The 24,622-nt window shown below is 52.5% G+C and overlaps 1 protein-coding gene and 1 non-coding gene across 2 annotated transcripts in view; both read right to left on the minus strand.

The window, feature by feature from the left end:
* The window catches only part of GLIS1 (GLIS family zinc finger 1), a 236,996-nt gene that overhangs the window by 185,073 nt on the left and 27,301 nt on the right, over positions 1-24,622 (minus strand). The gene's annotated exons all lie outside the window — the stretch shown is intronic.
* LOC116458145 (U7 small nuclear RNA) lies at positions 1,799-1,862 on the minus strand. The gene has a single exon (XR_004245216.1). It is a non-coding gene; the product is annotated as a U7 small nuclear RNA (small nuclear RNA).

Below are 24,622 nucleotides of genomic sequence, written 5' to 3' on the forward strand. Positions count from 1 at the left end.
GTGTATAGGAGGCTCCCGAGAGCTACCCCACTGCCAGTGAGGCCACTGAGGCTCAGAGAGGCCAAGTGACTTGGCCGAGGTCACACAGCCTCCGAGGTGCAGAACATGGACTGGAACCCAGAATCTCCTGAAGTTAAGGAAAGGTTTTCCCAAGATGGAGGCAAACGAGAGAATCACGGTGGGAGCAGAACCAGAGCCAAGCAGGAGAGCTGGTCTTGGAAGGGGCCGCTCACCTCTTGGACAGAGGAGGAGGGAAGTAGTCCCAGCTCCCAAGGCCTTTCATACCCTGCAAGGCATCACCTGCCCACCTGGGTCTCTCAGATATTTTTGGGGGGTGGGCAGTGGAAGGAAAGAACAGTCTCCTAAGGGCTTCCCATGGAGTTCTTTCATTAATTATTTACTCCCAGCCATTCTAAGGAGACTCTGAGACAACATCTATCACCAGGTCCAACCAGCCAGCCCCACTTTACCAAGCCCATCTTAGGCCTTGTACAGTTGAGCCCCCACAATAACTCCTCATGGAAGACCCGAGTACATCCCCGCTCTCCTCACCCTGTGAGAGCCGAGGAGCTTCCTGAAGGGCCCCCTGCTGTCGGGTGGTTCTGTGTGTTCTCTTCCCCAAGCCACAAGGTCTGCTTACACGCAACGGGTCCTCCCAGCTAGGAAGGGGCAGTGCCAGGTCAGAGGTCCCGCCGCCCACCACCCAGCCAGGGTCTTCCCATAGCATCTGGCCACCTCCTTTACGAAGGGATGGATGGTGGGCAGGAGTTCTGGCTAACAGGGGTTCCAGTTAACCGGGTATCACAGGGTTTTCTCTGCCTCAGGCCTCCATGTCACCAGGGGACAGTGACAACTGCTCCCACTTGTGCAAGCTCCCAGGCACAGGTGCTTGACCTCCCCGCATCTCTCACCCCAATTCAGGGAGCTGGTGGCGTCCACCACATCATAGATGAGGAAGAGTCCTAGACGCAAGCGGGCCCGGCTGTGCCCCCAGCCCCACCTTGAGCCCGGAGGACCCAGCCCCTGGCCCTCTCTGGAGCCATCAGAATCACCGTGCTGTGCTGTCGAGGCTGAGGAACCGGGGCTGCCTCGCTGGAGGCCAGACTGGCCCTGCCCCAGCGCGTTTCCTGCTCGGTAGGCTCTGGCCCTGTGTGTGGCGTGCTGACACCCGCTCAGTCCCTGATTCAAGACGAGCACCTCACCAGACTCATTCGTTTCTGTTTTCTCTGCAAACATCCCCACGGGCTCATCGCTCCCTCCTGTGCCCAGGAATGCGAGTGTGGGCTCATGGGGGATAAATCCGTCTGAGTCTGTATTTTGACTAGTCCCTACAAAATGTGCTCTGAGCACTTTGCAGGGGAGAGGTGGGGAAAGGGGAAGAGGTGGCGGGTGGAAGGGGGCTCTCCCCTCGTGCAGCTGTGCAGTCCTGCTGAGCCAGGGACTAGGGACTACACCCAGTCCCCCAGCCTCTGTGCCACCTTTCCTGCCACCCTCTCTGCTCTCCCGCCCATTCCTTAGTGCCCGGGCCAAATGCCCCCTCCTCCACAAAGACTTCCCTGGTCTCCCGACTGGGAACTTCCCTGGTCTCCCGACTGGGAACTAGGATGTCCTTCCCGAGCTCCACAGCACACTCCTCCTCCTTGGTCTCACGCTGATGGGTGATTGTCTTGCTTTCCCCAGGAAACCCTGAGCTCCTCCAGGGCAGGCCCACAGCCCCTATACGGTGTCATGTACAAGAAGAGGTGCTAAGGAAAAACCTGCTAAATAAGTACAGTTTTTAAATTGGTTTTTGTGTGTGGGGGATGTTTTCTGGTGAAAACCAGAAAACCCGCCAGAAAAATTCTAAAAGGGCTGCACCACTCGTTTTTCCATTTTTACTGAGTGCCTGATCTTGCCCAATGGCAGCGAATTCATTTGGGGGCACCTTGAGGACACCTGCTGGCAGAATTCATGAAGGCCCAAGAGTACACCAGAGGCACCAGCCACACCCCCAGGTCAGACTCTGGGCCAGGCATGGCTGGGGAATAAAAACCTCACAGTAGTCTTAGAACTGCAGGGTCCACATTCTTCCTCAAGCCCCCTGCTTTCAATAGCACTTTGTGGATGGCTGAGCACGTTCTCTCAGGTCGTTTGATGGTCTCCTTACACTCCACCCTCACAGGGTGGGGCAGGTTAAGAGACCAGTTCAAAGGTACAGTTGGTCCATGCACCTCAACACTCATTCAACAGACATTAGAAAGAGAGACGTGGACAGTTTCAATTCAGAGCAGTAAGTGCTATGACGGAGCGAAGCAGGGGGCAGTGGGCAGTGGGCGTACAGAGGAGCCACAGCCCAGTCAGAGGGAAGGAGGCCTCAGAGGCTTCACAGAGGCACCATCTGCCCGGGCAGGACTCACAGCAGCTGCCCTCCTTCCCCAGGCAAGAAGCATTTACCCCGGCTGGGCTCTGGTTCCAGTCCTCCCTCCTGGCTGCAGCCCTCCACCGTCTACCAAGTTGACCCACCTGTTGAGTTCCATGTATCTCCCACCCAGAAACATCCTGAGCTGAGAGTCGGCCAGACCAGAGCAAGTGACCACAGAGACAGGGAGTCCCAGCAAGATCTGCGCTGTGACCTTTCTGCCTGAGAACAGTAGAAGGCAAGCGCTCAAGAGGTCTTCACTCTCAACACTTAGCCCAAACAAAGACTTACTTCTCCATTTGGCCACAGGCAGTACCAATGCCCTGTGTGACGCTGGGCAAACCGTGCCCCTCTCTAGGCCCACAGTAACAGCCTGAGACCAGACCTCTCCTGTCCAGGAGTGTGGCATCTGTGATGTGTTACCCCCCACCAGGCCCCTCTGAGAGGCATCTCAGCGCCCATTACTGGCCCCTGCAGATGAGGTCCCAGGAGCTCAGCCTGGCCCTCAGGCCCCTGGCCCTTGCCAGCCTTCACTTGCCCACATGTGCCCTTCAGAGCCGGTTTATCCCTGCCACTTTGCACCTCTGGGCTACATGTAGTGAGCGGAATGCCTTTCCCCTTCCTGTCAGGCCAACACAAGCCTATCTCTTCCCAAATGAAGCTCTCTCACACCTCGCACTGGGCTCCCTGACCCTGAGTCACACTGTGTGGTCATTATCTGATACCCAGTGGCCTGCCCCCTCTGCTGTGAGCTCCCTGCGTCATGCCTGAAGCTGATTTATCTCTGGGTCCCCAGCATAGGCTAGAAAGGGTGAAGAACAGGAATCAAACATCAGCCACATGTGCACAGTGATGGCATCAGGCCAGAGAGCCTCACCGCCCAGCAACGCTCAGCACCAGGGCACCGCATCTTCAGGGCCACAGGCAGGGATGGCTTAGTGCCCCAAGCTCCACTGCCCCCATCAGCACATGATGGGGAACAGGGTGGTCTCCAAGGCCCTCATTCTGCGAAGACCTGTGCTGCAGGACACAGCTGGGGCGGCTTCCACTGGCCTCATATGAGACATGGCGGGGGCTGCTTCAGGAACCAAATCTCAAATGGCCTCTGCCTGAACTGGCCGCCAAATGGTCAGTTTGGAGGGAAGAGAAAGGACACTTTAACCACAGCACCTCTTGGCTTCAACATCTGCATCTGGCAATGGATGTGACAGAACAAGCGGGACACTGTGACGCAGCCTGCACTGTCCAGTGCTGTTCAGAGTGCCAGGGCTGTCTCTCCCTCAGTCGTCCAGAGAGGCAGGCAGGGCAGCAATGATTAACCCCTGTTTTCACCTGAGAAAATGAGACTCAGGAGGCAGGACATTTGAACTGGCCTTAACAGACAGAGAAAGAGGAAAGGGCATTCCAGCAGAAAGGTTGGCATCACTGGAAACAGGCGATGATGTCGATGTGAGAACTGTCCAAGGGTGTGGCTGGAGCAGGAATAATAAAAACCAGGTGCCACTCCAACCGCTTTGCATAAATCTAGACGTGTAATCCTCATAACAACCCCTTGAGGTGGATACAATTATGTCCCCCTTTTTACAGCTGGGGCAACTGAAGCACAAGTAACCTTCCTGAGGTTGTCCAGGTAGCAGTGAAGGAGCAGGGAGGAAGCAAACCCAAGTTCCAGGGTCCACATTCCTCCTCAAGCACTTGCCCGCACTGCCTCTCAAAAAGGAAGGGAGAGGCCAGGCACCGTGGCTCATGCCTATAATCCCAACACTTTGGGAGGCTGAGTCAGGAGGATCACTCAAGGCCAGGAGTTCAAGACCAGCCTGGGCAACACAGCAAGACCTCCATCTCTACAAAAAAATTTGTAGAGATTCAGGCTAGGGCACACTCCCACTGTGTCCCTCTCCAGCTGCACCCACAGTGGGGGCTTCAGTGCCCAGGCCCAGCCTCTCTCACCACCTGCTGCCCACAGACCCCAGTCTGACCCAGCCCTGCCCATCTCATCATCCCCCCTCCCACCACCACAGGAGACACATATGAACCTAAATCCATGTTCCTCAAAGCCTGGCCTTCTGCCTGTTGCCCACAGAATCCTGGGCCCACCCTGGACGCCATGAGCAGAATCACCAGAGATGACGAGGCCTGGGAGGACCCCGGGCCCAGGATTCCAGATTCGCAAGGACTGGGAGGAGCTGAGCCCCCTGCTGCTCCATGCTCTCCCACGTCCATGAGCTCCTCCACCACTGCTCCTCCTCCATCCCCTCTCCCAACAACCCCCTCGCCTGGAGCTTCCACACCTTTTCCACCAGCCACTCCCTGCAGCCACTCAGCCAGCATCAAATCATACACTGGCTGAGCTTCGGATTTGCTAATAAAGGGTCCTTCATTTCTGCACAGCTCCACCTTACTGAATTTGCAGTTTCTCTAAATGGCCTCTATATTCCTTTCATGGCCAATCCTGACCTCCCTCCTACCCCTACTCCAACCCAGAGTCGCACCCACCCAGCATTACCAGGTTCCACAGTTAAACCAACTCCGCCCCAGTGACTGTCTCTGAAAGCATAGAGAGATGTATATTACCATTACTCTAGTCCCACCATGGCAGCAGCAAGGCCCGTATGGATAGGGGTCGTGGAGGAGCGGGGAGTTCCACACTTATAATCTGATCTGGAGACAGTGTCTGGAAATTTCACGCCCAGCCTGCAGCCCACTCTGCAGTTCTCCCTATCTCTGTTAAATACCTGACCCCTCAAACTGCCTCCCTTTTTCCTAACACAAGCTTTCTTTTCCTTCTCATCCACCCTCTCTTTTTCCCCAACTGAAGAGAGGATTTGATATTTCTAAAACCACTATAGAACAATAAAGCCCCTTTTGAACTAAGCACACCATGTAATGAGGCTTAAACTCACTGCCAGATTCAGCAACCTGGAGCTCAACCCTATGTCCTATCCTTGCTCAAAAGCCCTCCACGGCTCCCCACTGCCTGAAGAGGAAAAGGATTCAACACAACCATAAAACAGCAAGTGGTGTCCAATGTACTTGAGATGTGCGTGGAAAGAATGTAGTAATAACGTGAAGGATGTAACGATAACAATAAACATAGCTAGCAATTACTGAGCACTCACTATGCGCTTTACACACATTACTACGTTACCCTACAGGGTTACAGTAACCTTCACCCAGCCTCGCCAGGTGGGTGCCACTATTGTCCCTGATTTAGAGTTTGGGGTTGTGCTGAGAAACGGGGCTTCCAGCAGCTCCGTTTCTCAGCCACCGTGGGTGTAGCTGGGAGAGGGATACAGGGGGTGTGGGCCCTAGCCTGAGTGGAAGTGGGGGACCCTGACCCCGGTAGGGGTGAGTTTTTGGAGGGCTTGGCTAGAAGCTGGCTGTTAAGAAGGGAAGTTGGGGAAACCTAGACCATCCCAGCTCGGGCCTGCTTTCTCCCCACTGGGCTGGAACCATACGCTTGCCCAAGGCCCCTGCAGGCCCAGTTCTCTGGATGGTGGGTACCGCCACCCTAAGTAAACCCCAAAGTCTTCCAGGAACCCACTCAATCTTCACTGGCTGGACTGGCCTGTCTGTCAATGGACTCCCAGGGGCCCATCCCATCCCAGGAAGCACCGCTAGAGCCCTTCTCTACCCGTCTACATCCATGTCCATCCTTTCTGACGGAAGGTATGTCCCTCACACGTGCACAGCACTTCAGTGTGAAGGTGCTTCGTCAAGACCTTGTATCAACCCAGAGAGAGAAGCAGGGCAAAGTACATTCCACTCTGCAGGCAAGGAAATCATCGTGGTGCCATACGTTACAGGCACTGTTTCACAATTTAATCCTCCCTACTGCCCCTTCTGAGACTATTATCCCACTTTACAGATGAGGAAACTGAGGCAGAGAAGGGCTGTGACTTGCCATGGCCCCATGTCAAGTCAGTGGCAGGACTTGAACCCAGGTCTCCCTGGGGGCAGTCAGTCTCTGGAGGCCGTCAGTCTCTGGAGGCCACCAACATGGCCAACTTTTAACCTCAAAAGATCCATCTTCCCTGCTGCTGACCATCCCAAACCTTCCGGACACCCAGCACTGGGGGGCAGGCATCTGGCCAACCACTTGAGATGGTTCTCAGCAGCCCCTGCGGCCAGAGGCCAGAACTACATCCCATCCTGGTCCCACAGCACCCCAGCCAGAGCTGCCCCCACAGCCCAGCCTCTCACCCCCGCCCCCAGATCCAAATTTCCATTCCCTCAGCAGCATGAGCTCAGTGGGGAGGAAGGCAGTCTGATTACAAGCAGTCCCGGCCTCGGGGTCGCCAAGGGTGTGGGCATCATAAAGCAGGCGCCCTGGCAGCACTGAAGAGGGGGGGGGATGGTGCAGCAAGCCCGGGATGTCGAGGCCGGGCTCTGTTACCACCGCACTGGGTGGCCTCCTGAGCCTCAGTGCCCCCACCTGGAAAGCGTGCCTTTCCATCGATCGCTGCCTTACCTAACCCTCCAGATGGCTGTGCCACTCAAAGTGACCTCGATGAGAAGATGCTTTGGGAAATAGGAAACACGACGCAGACACGAGGAGGCTGTGTCATCACCGTCGCTCTGAACAAGCTTTCCCTGAGCGCCTGTCTGGGCCAGGCCTGACGGTGGGCACTGGGCTCACGAAGAGGAGCAAACAGTCCTGGCCCCCGCAGTCCACTGCCTGGTAGGGGAGACAGGCAACAGGCGGCCACCACACAGGTGCCCAGTGCTGCATGGAGGGACACTCTAGGGACTGCAAGGACCCAAAGAAGGGGCTCTGACCCAATCTGGGGTCAGGGCAGGTCTAGGATGGCCCTGAATGAATTTGAAAGACCAGCGGGAGTTGGCCAAATGGAGGGGATGGGCCCTCCAGGTGAGAAATGGCAGGGGCGCTGGGGGAGGGGTGACAAGGAGAGGAGACACCAGCAAAGCACCCAGCACACCGTAGGGGCTCAGAACGCGGTTGTTCTCTTTCCCTCCCCACACCTCACCCTGTGGACTCAAGTCCAAGCTTATACCTCCTCACTCCCTTTCTGCAAGCCGGCTGGCCCTGCCAGGGACCCTTTCTGCCTTCTCTTCTCAGTGGGCTGCACCCAGTGTCCCTGCTGGCCCAGGAAAGCCCTGCTGACCTGACCTCCTGGGCACCAAGCTGGGCCCAGCCCATGAATTAAGCTCATGCAGAGGGGGCCCTGCTGAGGTGGCAGCACCACCCAGGAAGAAAGCCCAAGCTGGGCAGACACCGCTGGGGTCCCCGCTCCACCTCCTACAGGCTGTGTGGCCTTGGGCAAGCTGCTCAAGGGCTCAGACCTGGGACTTGGGGTAGAAGCGGTTATTATAGACTGGGCTATGTGGGGCACACAGCACAGTCCTGCACACACACTAGCAGGAGCTAAATTCTCACTATCATAGTAAATTGAGGCTGCCTCAAAAAATCCAGGTTGTAGGGTCACTTGGTAAGCATGAAATGTTGTACAGCACAATGGTACTGGCATGGAAGGGTGGCTGAAAACACTGGCGGCTCCGATCGTGCCTGCGAGTAGCCACTGCACTCCAGCCTGGGCAACTCAGTGAGACCCCCATCTCTAAATATACGTAAATATATATACTGGCTCACTACCTCCCCAGACACTAGGGACCAGGGCCAGGCAGCAAGTGGTTCCTAATAAGTCAGGGGAGGCAAGTCAACGAAAACATTACAATCCACAGTAGGCCCGCATCTGTTTAAAAAGCCCTGTGTGTGTAATGAAGCCCTGCAGGCCGACAGTCAGCTGGGGTGGGGGTGGGTTGAGGAATAGGAAAGCCCCCAGGCTCTGCTACTCTCAGCTGGTCTGGACTGTGCAGCCCAAATCCCCAGTTATGTGACCACAGGTCATCATCTCACCTCTAGAGCTTGCAGCTCCCATGTGTAAAAGGGGAGTGAGAGGCCTCCAAGGTCATGGTGCAAGTCTAAGGGGAGGATGTGTACGAAACACTAACTGCAGTGAAGCGTGAAGGAGTGGCACGAGAGAGAAGCAGAGGTCAAGGGGAGTCACCTCCAGGCTGGGTGAGCCGAAGACCTAACCAGAAGAAGGTGACGGACAGGGCTCTACAACAGTGACTTGTCTGTCCTCAGCCAGCCAGCTGGGAGCTCCCTGAAGGCAGGGACCCGTCTCCCTGGTGCCACGACTGCCAAGTAGGTAGCAGGCACCGAGCAGTGAATGTCCAGCACAGCAGAGGGCTCAGCCCAACCCTGGGCCTCTTCCCTCCACCCTGTGTCCTGGGAGGCCCCAGGTCCAGTTTAGGAAGGCAGGAGGGGCGCAGGGTGGTAGACAAGAGCTTGGAGACCAGAGCCAGAACAAAGGAGGGGAGATGGCCTGGAGAAGTGTGCCACACCAGGACCCAAAAACTGGCTTTTACTGAGCACCTACTGAATACAAGGGTATTCAGTTTACATACAGTATTTCATTTAGCTCTAGCAACTACCGCTAGAAATGAAAACTCTTCATCTGTTAAGACGGATTAAGCAATGCAAGCAAGATCACTCATCTTAGGAGACGCTCAGGTCTGCCTGACTCAGGGGCCAGGGGCCTTTCCTGGCCCTCTTTGGCCCCTAGCTGTGGGTGCCAGAGCATCTCTTGAGAATCCAGGCAGACTCGCAGTCAGGAGGCTGCACTCCAAGTCCAGAAATGTCTCCAATGCACGAAATCCCCAAGGCTTCCCCACTCCCAGCAGTCACCCCTGCTTTACAAGGTGGGACAATTCTGAAGGTTTCCCTCCCCTCAGGGAGCCGGTGAGCTCCAAGCAGTTAATGCTTTGCTCGGCACAGGCCTGAGTTTAATAAAACTAGAAGCAGCTAATGGCTAACAATAAAACATAATATTTTTCCTTCAAGCAATTAAATTGTAATATAGATCTCACTAATTCCTTCCTGTTCTTTCCCTTGAGATCTCAGATCAAGCACCAGAAGAAATAAATTATGCATCACTATTCCCCACTTGAAACTCAAGTTTTAAGGAATCTAAGGGAGAAATATTGCCTCCTTCATTAAGGTAGAAATCTGAGGATTTTTACATAGGTTTCATGTAACAAGTTACCTTTCTGCAAACACGGGATCCCCATGACCCAGAACAATCTGAAAGATCGAAAAATGCACCACTTGCCCTTTCTCCAAAGAACCACAGGGTGTGAAAATTAATCTTACCAAAGCATGGCTAAAAACTCTCCATGGCCCCCTCCATCTACAGGAAAACAAATCAAACTCCCCTACCCTCACCCCACCTGGCCATGCTCATGAGGCCCTCCAACTTTATTTCTCTTCGTTCCCTCCATGTGCCCTTCCGTGCAGCCAAGCAGAGCTCACTGCTGTCCCCATACGTGCTGTCTGCTTTCCCACCATTATGCTTTGCCCATGCCGCCCGGAACTCCCTTCCCGCCAGCGCTCAAGGGCCCACCTCCCACACAGAGCCTTGCCTGCCTCCCCCAGCTGGAACAGGCCATCATCCACTCTTGGAACTCCTGCAGAACTCTGTCTCTTAAAGTCTTTTGCTTTTCAACCCTGGCTGACAGCCTCTAGAGATGGCCACATGAGTCTGGGCACAGAATACCTTCCACGTGGCATCCCCATGCAGCCCCTCTCGAGATGCCCCTTCACTGTGCTTAGCATGGTGACCAGTATTTTTATAGGAGGTGTGTCCATTTTCACTGGGTGGATTCATAAATGAATTCAATAGCCACTGAGGACTACTTCTCTCAAGACCACGGGAGGGAGCTGGGAGGAGGCAGGACAAGAACTTTTGGACATTGCCTGGATAGTGGGAAGACGGTCACAGCAACAAACCCCAAGAATGACACAACAGCAGGCTCTGTAAGGAAAGCGGAGGAAAGACAGCAGTGCCAACCTGAGTGGGTCACCCTGCCCAAAATCCTTCAGAGGCTCCCCATGCCTACTGGCAGAGTTGGGACTTCCTTAGCTTAGCATTCAAGGCCCTCTGAGGTTCTCACTCTGCTGCCAACTTTCACTTCCTATTCCAGTTGCTTTGCACATGCAGTTTCTCCTCACCATTCTGCCTAAGGAACCTCTCTTCATCCTTCAAAGCATGGTTCAGTGCCACCCCCCAATCCCACCCTCCTCTAGGGCCACTGTCTGTTCTGGGGCCTCCCCTTACCCAGGCTGTGAACATTCCTGGGACAGGTTCAGGATGTGATCCACCCCCAGCAGAGATCCAACCCCTGCTCAGGGCTCGAGAAGCATCCATGGAGCTAAACTACACAGCAGAGGAGGAAGGAGAAACAGCTCTCCTGGAAGGACCTACCCATCCATCACACTCCTTCCACAATCCAGCTAACACTTATTTAGCATATACCTGGTGCGGACACTCTCCTAGACACTTTTGCACGTATCGCCTCACTTCATCCTAGCAACAACCTAGGAGGTAAGTGCTACTATGATTATTTTACAGATGAGGGAACAGAGGCACAGCGAGGTTAAGCAACTTGCTAAAGTCACAGAGCCCGTAAGAGGTGGAACTGGGCTCAGAGCCAGTGGTTCTAACGGCTACAATGAACACTCTTATGTAAAATACAAGGACGTATATTGGGATGGGGACACAGCAGGGTTACTCCAGCAACTAAAGCCCTCACGTTTGAAAACCTCCCTGTCTCCACATCCGTTTCCTGACATCTGCCCTCTTCTGTGCTGCCCAGGCTAACATTCCGAGTACTCCCCACCCCACCCACCCCATTGCCCCAGACCAGACAGCAAACAAACAGGAAACGATTAAAGAACCAACCAGAAAATCTCATAAACTCTCCCAGGAACACACCCTCCCAGCTCCAGTGAGAGATGTCAGAGCTGAGGAAGGACCTTAGGCCACAGCTCTGAAGACAAATGCAATAGGCAATGTCCCCTCGGAACACACTCCAGAGGATGACGCAGAAGGAGTTCCAGGCAGTGATTTTCCATCCAGAAAACTTCCGAGTCCTGATGTCAGGGAACAGGAACAGGAGCCAACTTGAGCCTCTGCATCTATATCCCCTCACCCTCCCCAGAAGGCAGCTTTTGACCCGCAGCCTTCCCTGTAACCCAAGGTTCTCTCTCACTTAGGGTCCAAAAAGCTGTGAGGAAGACTGGCTGTCCCACCCAGGCGGCAGGTCATCCTCCCGGTCTGCCTTCCAAGCACGTGCCACTGCTCGTGGGCACTGGCCCCGTTTCCCCATCAGGGGTGAGATATTTGTGAGCTCAGAACACCAGCCCTTGGCCAAGCCAGGGACCTCTGTTCAGCCCTGCCACTTGGGTCCGGGTAGACCGAGGCTGCTGCCAGAACACAGCCACTTCCTGAAAGGTCCACGGGCGGAGCTTCCAGCCAGGCCCCTCCAGACCTGCTGCCACCTCTCCACCAGGCTTTCCCTTCGTTTCTCTGCCATAAAAACTCAGCCCCTTCCACACGCATGCCATTTCATGGTTTACGAGCCCCTTGACCTAGATTATCTCATCTGACCCTCACCACGAACCTGTGCAGGCAGCACCAAACCCCGCTGAGGAAATGGGGTTGGAGGCTGAAGTGACTTGCCCAAGTTCCCACAGTAATGACCATCAGAGTCATAAAAGGAGCCTCCCAAGAGTAACAGCGCCTGCCCCACACTGCACTGTGCTATCAGTTTTACAGCCATGATTGTTTTTTGTTTTGTTTTGTTTCTTGTTTGTTTTTTGTTTTTTGGGTTTTTTTTTTTTGAGACAGAGTCTCATTCTGTCACCCAGGCTAGAGTGCAGTGGCGTGATCTCGGCTCACTGCATTCTCTGCTTCCCAGATTCAAGCAACTCTCCTGCCCTGGCCTCCTGAGTAGCTGGGACTACAGGCGCGCACCAACACGTCCGGCTAATTTTTATATTTTTAGTAGGGACAGGTTTCACCATGTTGGCCAGGCTGGTATCGAACTCCTGACCTCAGATGATCCACCCACCTCGGCCTCCCCAAGTGCTGAGATTACAGGCGTGAGCCACCATGCCCAGCCGACTGCTCTTGATGCCTGATCTTAGTCTGCTCAGCTGCCATGACAAGATACAAGGTCAATACCCCTTATCCAAAATGCCTGGGACCAGAAGTGCTTTTGATTTCTTTGGACTTTGGAAGATTTGCATCATACTGACCAGTTGAGCATCCCTAGCCTGAGGCGCCAAAAATCCAAAGTCTGAAATGCTCCAACTGAACATCATGTTGGCACTCAAAAGTTTTGGATTTTGGAGCATTTCAGATTCCAGGTTTTCAGATTAGGGATGCTCAACCTGTACCATAGACTGGGTGCCTAAACAACAGAAATTTATTTCTCCTGGTTCTGGAGGCTGCAAGTCCGAGATCAAGACACCAGCATGATAGGTTTCTGGTGAGAGGTCTCTTCCCGGCCTGTGGACAGCTCCCTTCCCACTGTGTCCTCACATGGGGGGAACAAGAAAGCAAGCTCTCTCGTGTCTCTTCTTGTAAGGTACTACTCCCATCCTGAGACTCCCACCCTCATGGCCTCACCTAATCCTAATTACTTCCCAAAGGCCCCCATCTCCAAATGCCATCATACTGGTGGTTAGGGCTTCAACATATGAACTGGGAGAGATATACAACCCTAAAACACAGAGAGGTCGAGTGATCAGCAAAAGGTCACACAGCCAGAAGAAAGGCTGGGACTCAAATCCAGGCTTCCCTGACCCAAAGCCAGGACTCTGAGCTGGGATGCCTCTATCAGGGGATGGCAGAGGCCACTACACGCTCAGCCAGGGTCTCAGCCCACTGTACTATGCTACCTCAAATGGGAACGTCTACAGTGCGCAAGGCCCTCGGCCTGGAGGAACCAGCATATGACGGAGTAGTCAGATGCTCCTGCTCTGGATGCACCCCTCAGGCCACTGCCAGCCCTCACCTCCCCCTCATCACAGCCCTGTGCCACAGAGTCTCTCCTCCTCCTTTTCTCCCGGTTTTCAGGTAAGGAAACCAAGACCTAGAGGAAGGGGCGGGAATGGGAGGGTACGCGGCTCCGTGGCTCCAAAGCTCTGGGTTTCTTCCTGTGACAGCATCTGTGAAGTGCGTACATCTCGGCCCAAGACAGGCTGTCAGGAAGGAAGGATGGACGGTAACATGAACAAACGCATGGCCTCTGCTCGCGTAAATGCATGGAGCACGCATGACGGTGGGTCCCAGAGTGGGTGGAGGGGTCAGGTCCTGCAGGAGTTTGGTTTTGTGCTTTCTTTTTAAATTTGAGATACCATTCACATACCACAAGATTCACCCTTTTAAAGTGCACTATTTAGTGGTTCTTACCGTATTCAGAGAGGTGTGCACCCATCACCACTAGCTAATTCCACAACATTTTCATCACCCAAAAAGAAACCTGTATCCATTAGCATTCACTCCCTACTTCCCCTCCTCCCAGCCCCTGGCAACACGAATCTATTTTCTGTCTCCATAGATTTGCCTGTCCAGGACATTTCATATAAATGGATTCATATAACATACGACCTTTTGTGTCTGGCTTCTTCCACACAGCATAACGTTTCTAAGGCTCATCCGTGTTGTAGGATGTCAGTACTTCATTACTTTTTATGGCTGAATAATATTCCGTTGCACAGATATACTACATTTTGTTTATCCATTCATCAGCTGATAGATATTTAGGGTTATTCCCACTTTTTGGCTACGATGAATAATACTGCTATTAACATTTTGGTACAAATTTCATGGTACAAAATTTGGTACAAATTTCACCCATGCTTTCAATTCTCTTAGGTGTAAACCTAGGAGTGTAGCTGGGGGGTCAAATGGTAACTATGTCAAATGGTAACCTTTCGAGGAACTACCAGACTATTTTCCACAGCAACAGCACCATTTACAGTCCCACCAGCAGTGTATAAGGATTCCAACTGTTCTACACCCTTGCCAACTCTTGTTACTGTCTTTTTGGTGACAGCCATTTTAGTGGGTGTGAAGTACCATCTCATTGTGGGTTAGGCAGGGTTCTGAACTCCCGACTCAGGGAGAGTCTTCTTCCCCCAAGAAGAGGAAATTTGGGATTCAGAGCCTCCCAGAGCTCCCGGCTGTCCAACGCCCTCCTCCACTGTCAAAAGGAACGCTTACTGAGAGTGCTCATGGCGTGCCAGGTACTGTCCTAAGCCCTATTGTGGCCCCATTTTACAGGTGCAGAAATTGAGGCATAGAAAGAAATGATTGCCCAAGTTGGTAAGTGGTAGAATCAGGATTCAAATCTAAGCTAGAGTCTGGCTGCAGGGCCGTGGCTCTTAACCACCAGGACCCTCTGCCTCCTATGTAGAGACACTGCTGCAAATGCACTTTGTCTGAAAATGAAAGAACTGGGTCGGACGCGGTGGCTCATGCCTGTAATCCCAGCACTTTGGGAGGCCGAGGCCAGTGGATCACTTTAGGTCCGGAGTTTGAGACCAGCCTGCCCAGCATGGAGAAACCCTATCTCTACTAAAAATACAAAAATTAGCCAGGCGTGGTGGTGGGCGCCTGTGGTCCCAGCTACTCTGGAGGCTGAGGCATGAGAATCACCTGAACCCGAGAGACAGAGGTTGCACTGAGCTGAGATTGTACCACTGCACTCCAGCCTGGGTGACAGAGCAAGGCTCTATATAAAAAAAGAAAAAAAAAAAAAGAAAGAAAGTCCAGCTTCCTCCACAGTCAGCCCAGGCACAGAGCTGGCATTTAACAAATGTTCATGGAAGGCAGGCAGGCTTCCCGTGTACCCCTCCTGCATTTGCCCATGTAGGGATTTTATGGCAAATCCCTTTCTACTCCCCGCCGTCACAGCAGCAGGGAGCTGTGGGATCAGAAGCGGCTATGGCTGGAACCCCAAGGTCAGTGCTCCTCCCCTCACCAGACTGCCTCCCCAGGAGGATGCCAAGGCTTTCTCCTCACCTGTAAAATGGGGATAAGAATAGAACCTACTCACAGGGCAGTGGTGAAGAGCAGGTGAGTTGGCACACAGAAAGTGCTCAGAACAGTGCCAGGCGCAGGGCAAGCATGCAGTACACAGTAGCACACACGAGCATGAAGAAGCCTCCCCCTGGCATCTGCCCCCGGGTTCCAGGTAGGGAAGCTGTGGCCTGCTGGGAGAGGGTGGCAGGGGTTTCCAGATAGGGCAGGAACAGGAGAGAGAGACGGCTGACCCAGAGCCACCTGGCCACAGGCCAGAGTTTCCCTGTCACTCCTCCGGGTCACACTCATAGCAACGACCTCAGATAGCAGGATGTGAGGGGAGGAGGCTGCTCTCCAGGGCAGGGGTTACAGCCACTTGACAGTCTGCTCTGAAACTCAACCCAGCCCAATTAGTGAGGAACGACTGTGTCAGCAAGGTCTGCCTTGGGACCTCAGCCACAGAAGACTCTGGCCACATTCTCTGCATGGCCATAAAACAAACAGCCCACCCTGACCAATCTGCTAACACCCACCCACAGGCCTCAGGATCTTGTCTGCTGAAATGTGGCCTGCCTGCAGGGCTGTGGGAGCATGGCACTGAAGGCCACCATGGCCTGTCCTCTTGAGGGGGTTCTCCTGCCCCCCAAAAGGCCTCTGCTGAGCACCGTGACATCAAGGCTCTCATCTGCTCAACAGATCTTCTCTGGCTTCAAAGTCAGCCAGACCCAGGCTCCCCAACCTCTGCTCTGCCACTCACCAGCATGGGCAAGTGGCTTCAGCTCCTTGAGCCTCTGCTATGTTAGATGTAAAAACTTGTCCCATCCTTCCCTGGCAGGGCCCTGGTGGAAGCCAATGTTTACTGCATGTTTGGTCTGTGTTTGGGACTGTTCTATGCATTTTCTATGTGTTAACCCCACTTTATTTTCACCACCACTCTACGAAGTAGGTACTATTATTATCTCCATTTCACAGATGAGGAAACAGAGACAGAGAGGTATAAAGGAGACTCATACATAGGGCACCTGGTATAGGCCCTGGCACCTAGAGCTGCTCAAAAGCATCAGTCAGGCCAGGTGCAGTGGCTCATGCCTATAATGCCAACATTTTAAGAGGCCAAAGCAGGAGGATCGTTTGAGGCCAGGAGTTTGAAACCAGCCTGGGCAACATAGCAAGATCCCATCTCTAAAAAAAATAAATAAAAATTACTCAGGCTTGGTGATGTACAACTATAGTCCTAGCTACTCAGGAGACTGAGGCAGGAGGATTGTTTGAACCCAGGATTTCAAGGCTACAGTGAGCTATGATCACACCACTGCACTCCAGCCAGGATGACAGAGTGAGACCCTGTCTCTACAAAAAAAAAAAAAAAGCATGAGTCCTCACTTTTCCAAATAGATCAAGGCAACAGGACAGCCCTTGACCCAAAGAGTCCACAGAGCAAACTAGTCTGCAAGCAGCCCTCGACACAAACCTCCTAACCCAAGGCATTCAGAGCCCAGAGGAAGGTGCTCAGAATACTGCCTGCCTGGGCCGGGAAGGCTTTCCAGCCCCTCACTGGTAAAACTGGTGCTGGATGGGCCCATCACTACACAGACCTTCAGTAGCCTCACAACTCAATGATCGCGTCCAGCAAGACATAGGGCATGGCGAAGCACTCCTGATCCCTCCACAACCAAAACCGCACACATTTAAGCCTCTTAGATTTTCCTATTTTCATCAAGCCTAGCCCAGAGCAACATTCTTCAATAAGAGGGATTTGTTTAGCTTGTCCTGAGAATCAGTGTTGCCTACTAAACAAACAACCCTTCTCCCTCAGTGGCACTTGTGCATTTAAGACGATATGTGGCCTTTCAAAAGTCTTCCCTGCCCACTTGGAAGAAATGTTTGCCCACAGCCAATGCTGCAGAAATTGGGGTGCTCCCCCAGGACCACGTCTGAAACAGCACCTCGCCGAATGGCACTTTCCACCAGTTCCCACCTGCTCCCTCTCAGCCTACTTTCCACCCCTTAAACCAATTTATGGCAGGAATAAGGCAGGCATTAGCAATCCCGTCTTACAGATGAAGAAATCAGGGCAAAGAGAGGGGAAGTAACTTACCCAAGGACACACAGAATTAGCGGCAGGGCCATTCGCCTGCTTGTTGAGCCAGTCCCTGCCCTCAGGGGGTCTTTGAATTCGGTGGACTCCCCACCTTGCACCACACACAGCCCTGACACCCTGGGCCTGGGTGAGCAGATGAACAGTGGTGAGGAAGTGGGAGGGAGGGGAAAGGAAGGGAGAGAAGGGGTAGGGAGAGGAGTTCATTTAGGACAGAGGGAGCTTGAGGAGCGCAGTGCTGTGTGAGCCCATTGCTTTCCATCTCAGGGAGCCCAGGGTCTCTCCAAGGGAAGCCGGAGGACAGCCTGGCCTTCAGCGGGGCAGACAGACCTCAGTTTAGCCCCTGGCTCTGTGGGCTCTAGCAGCCCCCAAACCTGGAGCAAGTCACTTCCTCTCCAAGCACCGGCTCGTAGTGAGAGAGAGCAGAAGTTAAAGGAGACGACTGCTATCTGTAACCCTCCACATGAGGCATGATGGTCATTAGCATTAACTGAATTTACAGGGGTTGCAGCTTGTCAGCTGCTTTCACAGGCACCACCTCATGGGAGGCAGAAAAGAGAGTCTCCCCCCCATTTTGCAGATGAGTAAAGTGAGGCCAGGGGAGGAGACATGAACCCACACCTGCCCCCAGTACGCACCTAACAGCATCGCGCCAATGAGTGAAGGAGGCATTTTGCTTCTCAGGGCTTTTCCTAGGCCTCATGCTGCCTCCCGGGAAGACCTGGCAGATTCTAACTCAGTGTCGGGGTCCAGTTCAGAACTTTCACAGCTACTATCGCATTTGACTCCCACAGCTACCACGTATCATACAATGACACCAAGCCGTGGGAGGAGACAGCCACCTGCCCAAGGTACCTCCTGGCAAGCGGCAGATACAGCCAGAGGGTAAATCCAGGCTGGCTGACTCCAAAGGCAACTTCCCTCTCCCCACAGATTCCTCTCTCACTCTGCATCTAAATAAAAATCAGGCAGTGAATCTCCAGGAAAATGGCAAGTGCTGATCAATACAGGATCTTAGAGAAAGTCGATGTTGCCAAAAGCAAACTTTCCCTCTTGGGGAGTTTGGGCGGGGAGGAATCTTTCCTTCTCTCTTCTCTGCAGCTTCTGCTCCTATAAAACAACTGGTAAGCTACTTAGAGGTCCCACTGAGACATTTTTTTTGAGACGGAGTCTCGCTCTGTCGCCCAGGCTGGAGTGCAGTGGCGCGATCTCGGCTCACCGCAAGCTCCGCCTCCCGGGTTCACGCCATTCTCCTGCCTCAGCCTCTCCGAGTAGCTGGGACTACAGGCGCCCACCACCACGCCCGGCTAATTTTTTGTATTTTTAGTAGAGACGGGGTTTCACTGTGGTCTCGATCTCCTGACCTCGTGATCCGCCCACCTCGGCCTCCCAAAGGGCTGGGATTACAAGCGTGAGCCACCGCGCCCGGTCTCCTACTGAGACATTTTAAATATGAAAAGAAAATCCAATCTTGCTCTCATTAGTTCTCAGGTCACCTGCCACCAGGTGTGCAGAAAAGAAAAAAAGGTGAGTTTTCTGGCTGTGCTCAGTCCTGGGTCAGCAGCTGCCAACCCCAGACTCCTTCTGAGACAACAGGAGGCAGAAGAAGGGAGGAAAGGGAAGAAGGGAGGTGAGGGGAGCCGTCCATCCCAAGCTGTTTCCACTTTTTATATTTACCCAAATCCTTTAATTAGCCTCCGCGGAAAGACTCCCAATTAGGCTAATCCTGCCACTGAGCTTTCCCATCAATGCTCCCAGGAAGTCCGAGGAAGGCCAAGGGAATACCCCAGGCCCTGGTGCAGCAGTCAGCCAGGCTAACCCTTGCTGACCATCTGCTGTCCCCGCACCTCCCACCAGAGCAGCCTCGGGAAAGGCTTTGGAATCAGAAGGACTGGATTCTGCTGCCATCCTCTATGTGCAGTGACCTTGAAAAGTGCCTCAGTTTATCTTTAATAATGACAATAATATTGGCTAATGTACTCTGGGGCACACCTAAGAGATCGATATTATTATTATGCTCATTTTACAGGTGACCAAGGAAACAGGCTTAGTGAGGTTAAGTAACTTGCCCAGTGTCAAAGACAGTGAATGACAGAGCAGGGACCTGGAAGCTTCCTACAAACTGCAGTCAACATTCTTAGCCCCATGCCATTCTGATACTCCTTCAAGATGGTAACAGCCTCAGAGTTGTTAGGCTGACAGGCTGGTCTCTGCAGGAAAGCACTTACATGACAGTCTGGCACACAGTAGGTGCTCAAAAAAGATGCGTTCTTTTCCCTTCCTTCTTTCCTAGATGGTTGAGAGGAAGAGGGGCTCTTTCTGTCCTTCTTCAGACCTCTATGCAGCCTAGTTCCCTAGATGGGAAGTAGTGACAAACAGTCCTAATCCCAGCAAAGGGACCGCCTGCCACCTTCAGCATTTTCTGCAACCAGCTGAGGGGGTGACTCCACCTTCAAGGCCCCACCAGGGACTGCTTCCTTCTCTCTGAACCTGGCCTTTCAAAGGGGCTTTCATTTATCGGCCTTTAATGTCTCACATGATTTAATCGGAAACACGTGCCTTGTAAATATCGTCTGTCATGTTCCATTAGGTTCACAGGGAAAAGTACAAGTCAATAAACAAAGGTTGTAGCATAAATCTACCTTGAACACATAATACCTCAAATAAGAAAATCAAAACACATGTGGCCTCTGACACGCAGAGTTTCATGAGCAGGAACTCGGGGTATACTCAGAAACATTTCTAAATGTTCATAATTAATAGGGAAGCTGGGGCTGGTCCGTTTGCATAGTGCACGAAAAGCCCTTCAACAAAAGAATCTGCCTCACCAGCACCTGTCAAATCACAAAGTGCTCCTGGCTGGACCAAAACCTAGATTTCTCCCATGCAGAAAGACTCCTAGAGCCCCAGAAGCTTCTTTTTTAAAAGAAAGGACATTCCCCCCCATTTTCCTCATATGAGCGATACAGAAAAGGATAATACGATAAAAGCCCTCCCACATCCCTTCCAGTCCCCTTCCTTCCCTGGCACCTTCCCAGGCTGTTTTGAAGACCTGAAATGGAGACAGGGAAAGAGGGGAGAAAGAAGATGAGGATGAGGTATGGGAAGTCACACAACCTAGAGCTCAAGTCCCAGCTGCCATTTAGGACCATGAGGCTGTTATCTACGACTTGTCTGATCCTCACCTAGTAGGAAAGCAGTTAACAACAACATGTTCTGTTGCAGGATTCTTGCTATTAAAGAAATCAAAACTGGCCAGGCGCAGTGGTTCACGCCTGTAATCCCAGCACTTTGGGAGGCCAAGGCGGGTGGATCACGAGGTCAGGAGTTCAAGACAAGCCTGGACAATATGCTGAAACTCTGTCTCTACTAAAAATAAAAAAATTAGCCATGCATGGTGGTGGTGTGCGCCTGTAGTCCCAGCTACTAGGGAGACTGAGGCAGGAGAATCACTTGAACCTGGGAGGCGGAGGTTGCAGTGAGCTGACATTGCACCACCGCACTGCAGCCTGGGTGACAAAGTGAGAATCCGTCTCAAAAAAAAAAAAAGAAATCAAAACCATTTATTGATTTTTTTTTCCCCAAAAAGAAATAAAAGTGAGCATTTACCATCTTATCTTTTGTACAGACAGGGTCTCAGTACATTGCCCAGGCTGGTCTCAAACTCTTTGGCTTAAGGGATCCTCCTGCCTCAGCCTCACAAAGTGCTGAGATTACCGGCATGAGCCACCATGTCTGGCCAGCATGTATCATCTTAAATGAGATACTGGACAAAGATGGCACTCGTGTACCCCTAGTGTGTGCCCCACTCCAGGCTGGTGCTTTCAGACATGCAAAGCCATCCAACCTGGTGAAGCTCTCCCCAGAGCTCTGAAAGGAAAGGAAAGCACCAGGCGCGGTGGCTCACGCCTGTAATCCCAGCACTTTGGGAGGCTAAGGCAGGCAGATCACAAGGTCAGGAGATCGAGACCATCCTGGCTAACATGGTGAAATCCCGTCTCTACTAAAAATACAAAAAAATTAGCTGGGCATGGTGGCAGATGCCTGTAGTCCCAGCTACTCGGGAGGCTGAGGCAGGAGAATGGCGTGAACCCAGGAGGCAGAGCTTGCAGTGAACCAAGATCGCGTCACTGCACTCCAGCCCGGGCACAGCAGAGGGAGACTTCGTCTCAAAAAAAAAAGAAAGGAAAGCAAAGCTAAAGACAGCTTGACAGAGTGGACTCAGTTTTCTCATAGGCCAAGTGAGGGTGGTACTACTTCCCTGACAGGATTGTCACAAGGATTATTACTCAAAATAGTATTAATATAGTCAAGAAAGCCACCATGAAATATAATATTATTATGTCTCCTCTTTTAATTGAATTCATATATCTCAGAGTCATGGTCCAGGAGATTTTGCAACTCATCTATTCCAACCCCTTCATCTGGTGGTTCTGGGACTGGGGCTGAGTGTGCACAGGACTGGTGTCGCCTAGCAAGTCAGCAGCCAGGCTAATTCCCATTTCCTGGGCATCAAGAAGGCAACTCAGGAACAAAAGGCACGCTGGCACAGGTTTCAGCAGGTCCCCCAGTGCTGTGACCCAGCTTACTTCCTCGCCCATCCCCAGGCTGACCTCTGGCTTCTCCTCCCCAGGAAGTACTCCCTGGCTGCCCCTCTGACCACCTGCAGTCCTTATGGTTAAAGTGCACTCCATCCGGAACACAGCACACACTGGCAGAGCCGGGGAGCGTTATCTTTGTGCATACCTGTCTCACCTCCAACAAGGCTGCAAGCTCCCTCGGGGAGCCTGCCCGTACCCAGCACACAAGGGGCACTTACCACAATCATGATTTATTCATTTACTTGTTTAGTGTCTCTTCCACTAGAATGTAAACTCCATGAAGTCAAAGATTATCTATCTTGGTCACCACAGTATTTGACTTTGGGTACGGAATGGGGCTCAACAACTATTTATTGAGTATATGGATTTGTGGAATAAATGAGAGTAGGATCCCTGTCCTATGCTTCTGTGTTTACAGAAGTCAGAGACGGAAGGAACTTTAAAATCAAGTCCAAGTCACTTGCTTGCCCCAGAATCTGATATAGTGCCTCACATGTATTGGGATCTTAAAAATATGCTTGTTAATTTAAATAGTATGATGTAAATATATATATACACTTGTTGATGGTGTCAAGGTGAATGGGTTGATGGGTAAGTTGGTGATTCCTGGCAGTTAAATGGCTTCCTGGCTGGTTACATAGATGGGTGGGTGGGTTAGACAGCTGGGTTCATGAATGGGTAAATGGGCAAATGGACAAGGAGGTGTACAGATAGAAGGGAAAGACTCATTCATATTTACTCTCCAATCTGATTCATTTTTAAAGGAAAGTCAGGGCGTTGATGGGCCCTCCTTAATGTCAGCGACAGAAAGCCACACCACTTCCATGAACCCCACAGAGGCAGTTCCCACTCATCTCTGCGTAGTGTAGTGCAGAGCTAGAGCAGAGTACATGACAGGCATGGCGAAGGTCTGCTGCTTAGTGACTGGGTGGGTGAATGAAGATACGGATGTTCACACAGACAGGCATGAAGACAGAGTGGACGGCTGGATGAGTGAAAGCCTTATTGTTGGGAGACTGGTGGGGGGACGGGTACAAAGGGACATGGGAGTCCCCACAGATGTACAGAAGGACAGGAGGGGGACACTTGTACAGAACAGGTGGGGTAAAGTACAAGTCACCAGAGACCTTTGCCCACATCACAATTTCCCTGAGGATGCATGCTGCCCACACACTGACAGTCCACCAGCTACAAACCCCAGCTGGGACTGCCCATTCAGCTTGGAAGAGGAGCCCCTTCTTTCCGAATCCCCAAAGAATCCAGGGTGCTGCCCTAGGCTCTTCCAAGCCCCCAAAACACCACCCGTCTCCATCTCTGGGGGGCTTTCCGAATCATTCTCCACCTGGAGGCACCCCCCCCTAGACTGTAAATGAAATAAGCAGCCCATGGCCTTTCACATTTCACACCTAAGGGTTGGGCACGGCTGCAGGGCCACAGCGTGGAGCCCCTGGGGGCTGTGCAATACGGTGGTCCTGGTCAGACGTGTCATGTCCTCTCTCATGCTTTATCTCATTCCGTCTTCATAACAAGCCTGCAAGGCAGGTGGTCTCAGACAGACGAAGAACTGCAGCTCAAAGAGGTGAAGGGACTTGCCCAAGGTCACGCAGTGAGAGGACCAGTCTTGCAGACTCCAAACCACGCACCCTGTTGCTTATAAGTTCCTCCGAGGCTCTGTATCATTCTTCATGGGGACAATAACACCTACTTCACAGGGAGAATGAGAAATTTTCAACAAGAAGGGCCTAGAATGGTCAGTCCTACCCCTCTGCCTGCTGAGGCTGGAGAACCCCTGGGACGCGCTCTCCAAGCTCCTCCTGCAGGCTCCCTGGCCCCAGGTGGCTGCGAAGCTCCAACACAGGGCCTGTCATGCTCGTGCAAACGTGGTACCTCCCGCAGACCCCCAGCACATGTGGGAAGCCAGTGCCAGGCACCCTCCCACGCATGTGAATGTTCCTAAACAGAGTAATTAGAGTGGTGTTTAGGTAACTTTTACACAGGCCCCCTAATCAGAATCACATGTGGAAAGGAGTCAGCAATGGTGGCCGAGCTGGAGGAGCTGACCAGCCCCTACCCCAACAGAACTGCCACCCCTCCGCCTTCCTGAAGTTAAGTTTCTCCGACTACACACACCCGTATCCCACACCCCAGGACTGAAACCACCCACACTCTATCACAGGCCAAAAGGAAAACGCTAGTGGGTCCAAGGCCGAGCCACCCACCAGTACCTCTACAGTCACAGCACGGCATACCCCAAGTCAGACACAGAACCGACCTTCGGACCCTCTACTTGAACTGCCATGTAAACCCCACAGATGAGGAAACTAAGGAAGGAACTTGCTCATCCCAGGCCACACCAAGCGCTTGGTGATCACCACACCTGTGTGATCTTCCCAGCGCCCAGGCCTAACCATGTCCTTGCCCTGCATGGAAGCCTCTATCATTACACAGTGTACACATGTATCAGAACGTCACAGTGGACCCCATCAGTATGTACAATCATCATGTGTCAATTAAAAACAAAAGAAAAAAAGAAGGTAAAACTTAAAAGGTAAATAAATAAATAAACAAACAAATAAAAGCCTCTGTGCCTTCCTGCTGCCTCAAGGTTCAAGCTGACCTGTGTCTGCTT

This window comes from Hylobates moloch, unplaced genomic scaffold, assembly GCF_009828535.3.
Source record: "Hylobates moloch isolate HMO894 unplaced genomic scaffold, HMol_V3 SCAFFOLD_18, whole genome shotgun sequence".
Lineage (NCBI taxonomy): Eukaryota > Metazoa > Chordata > Mammalia > Primates > Hylobatidae > Hylobates > Hylobates moloch.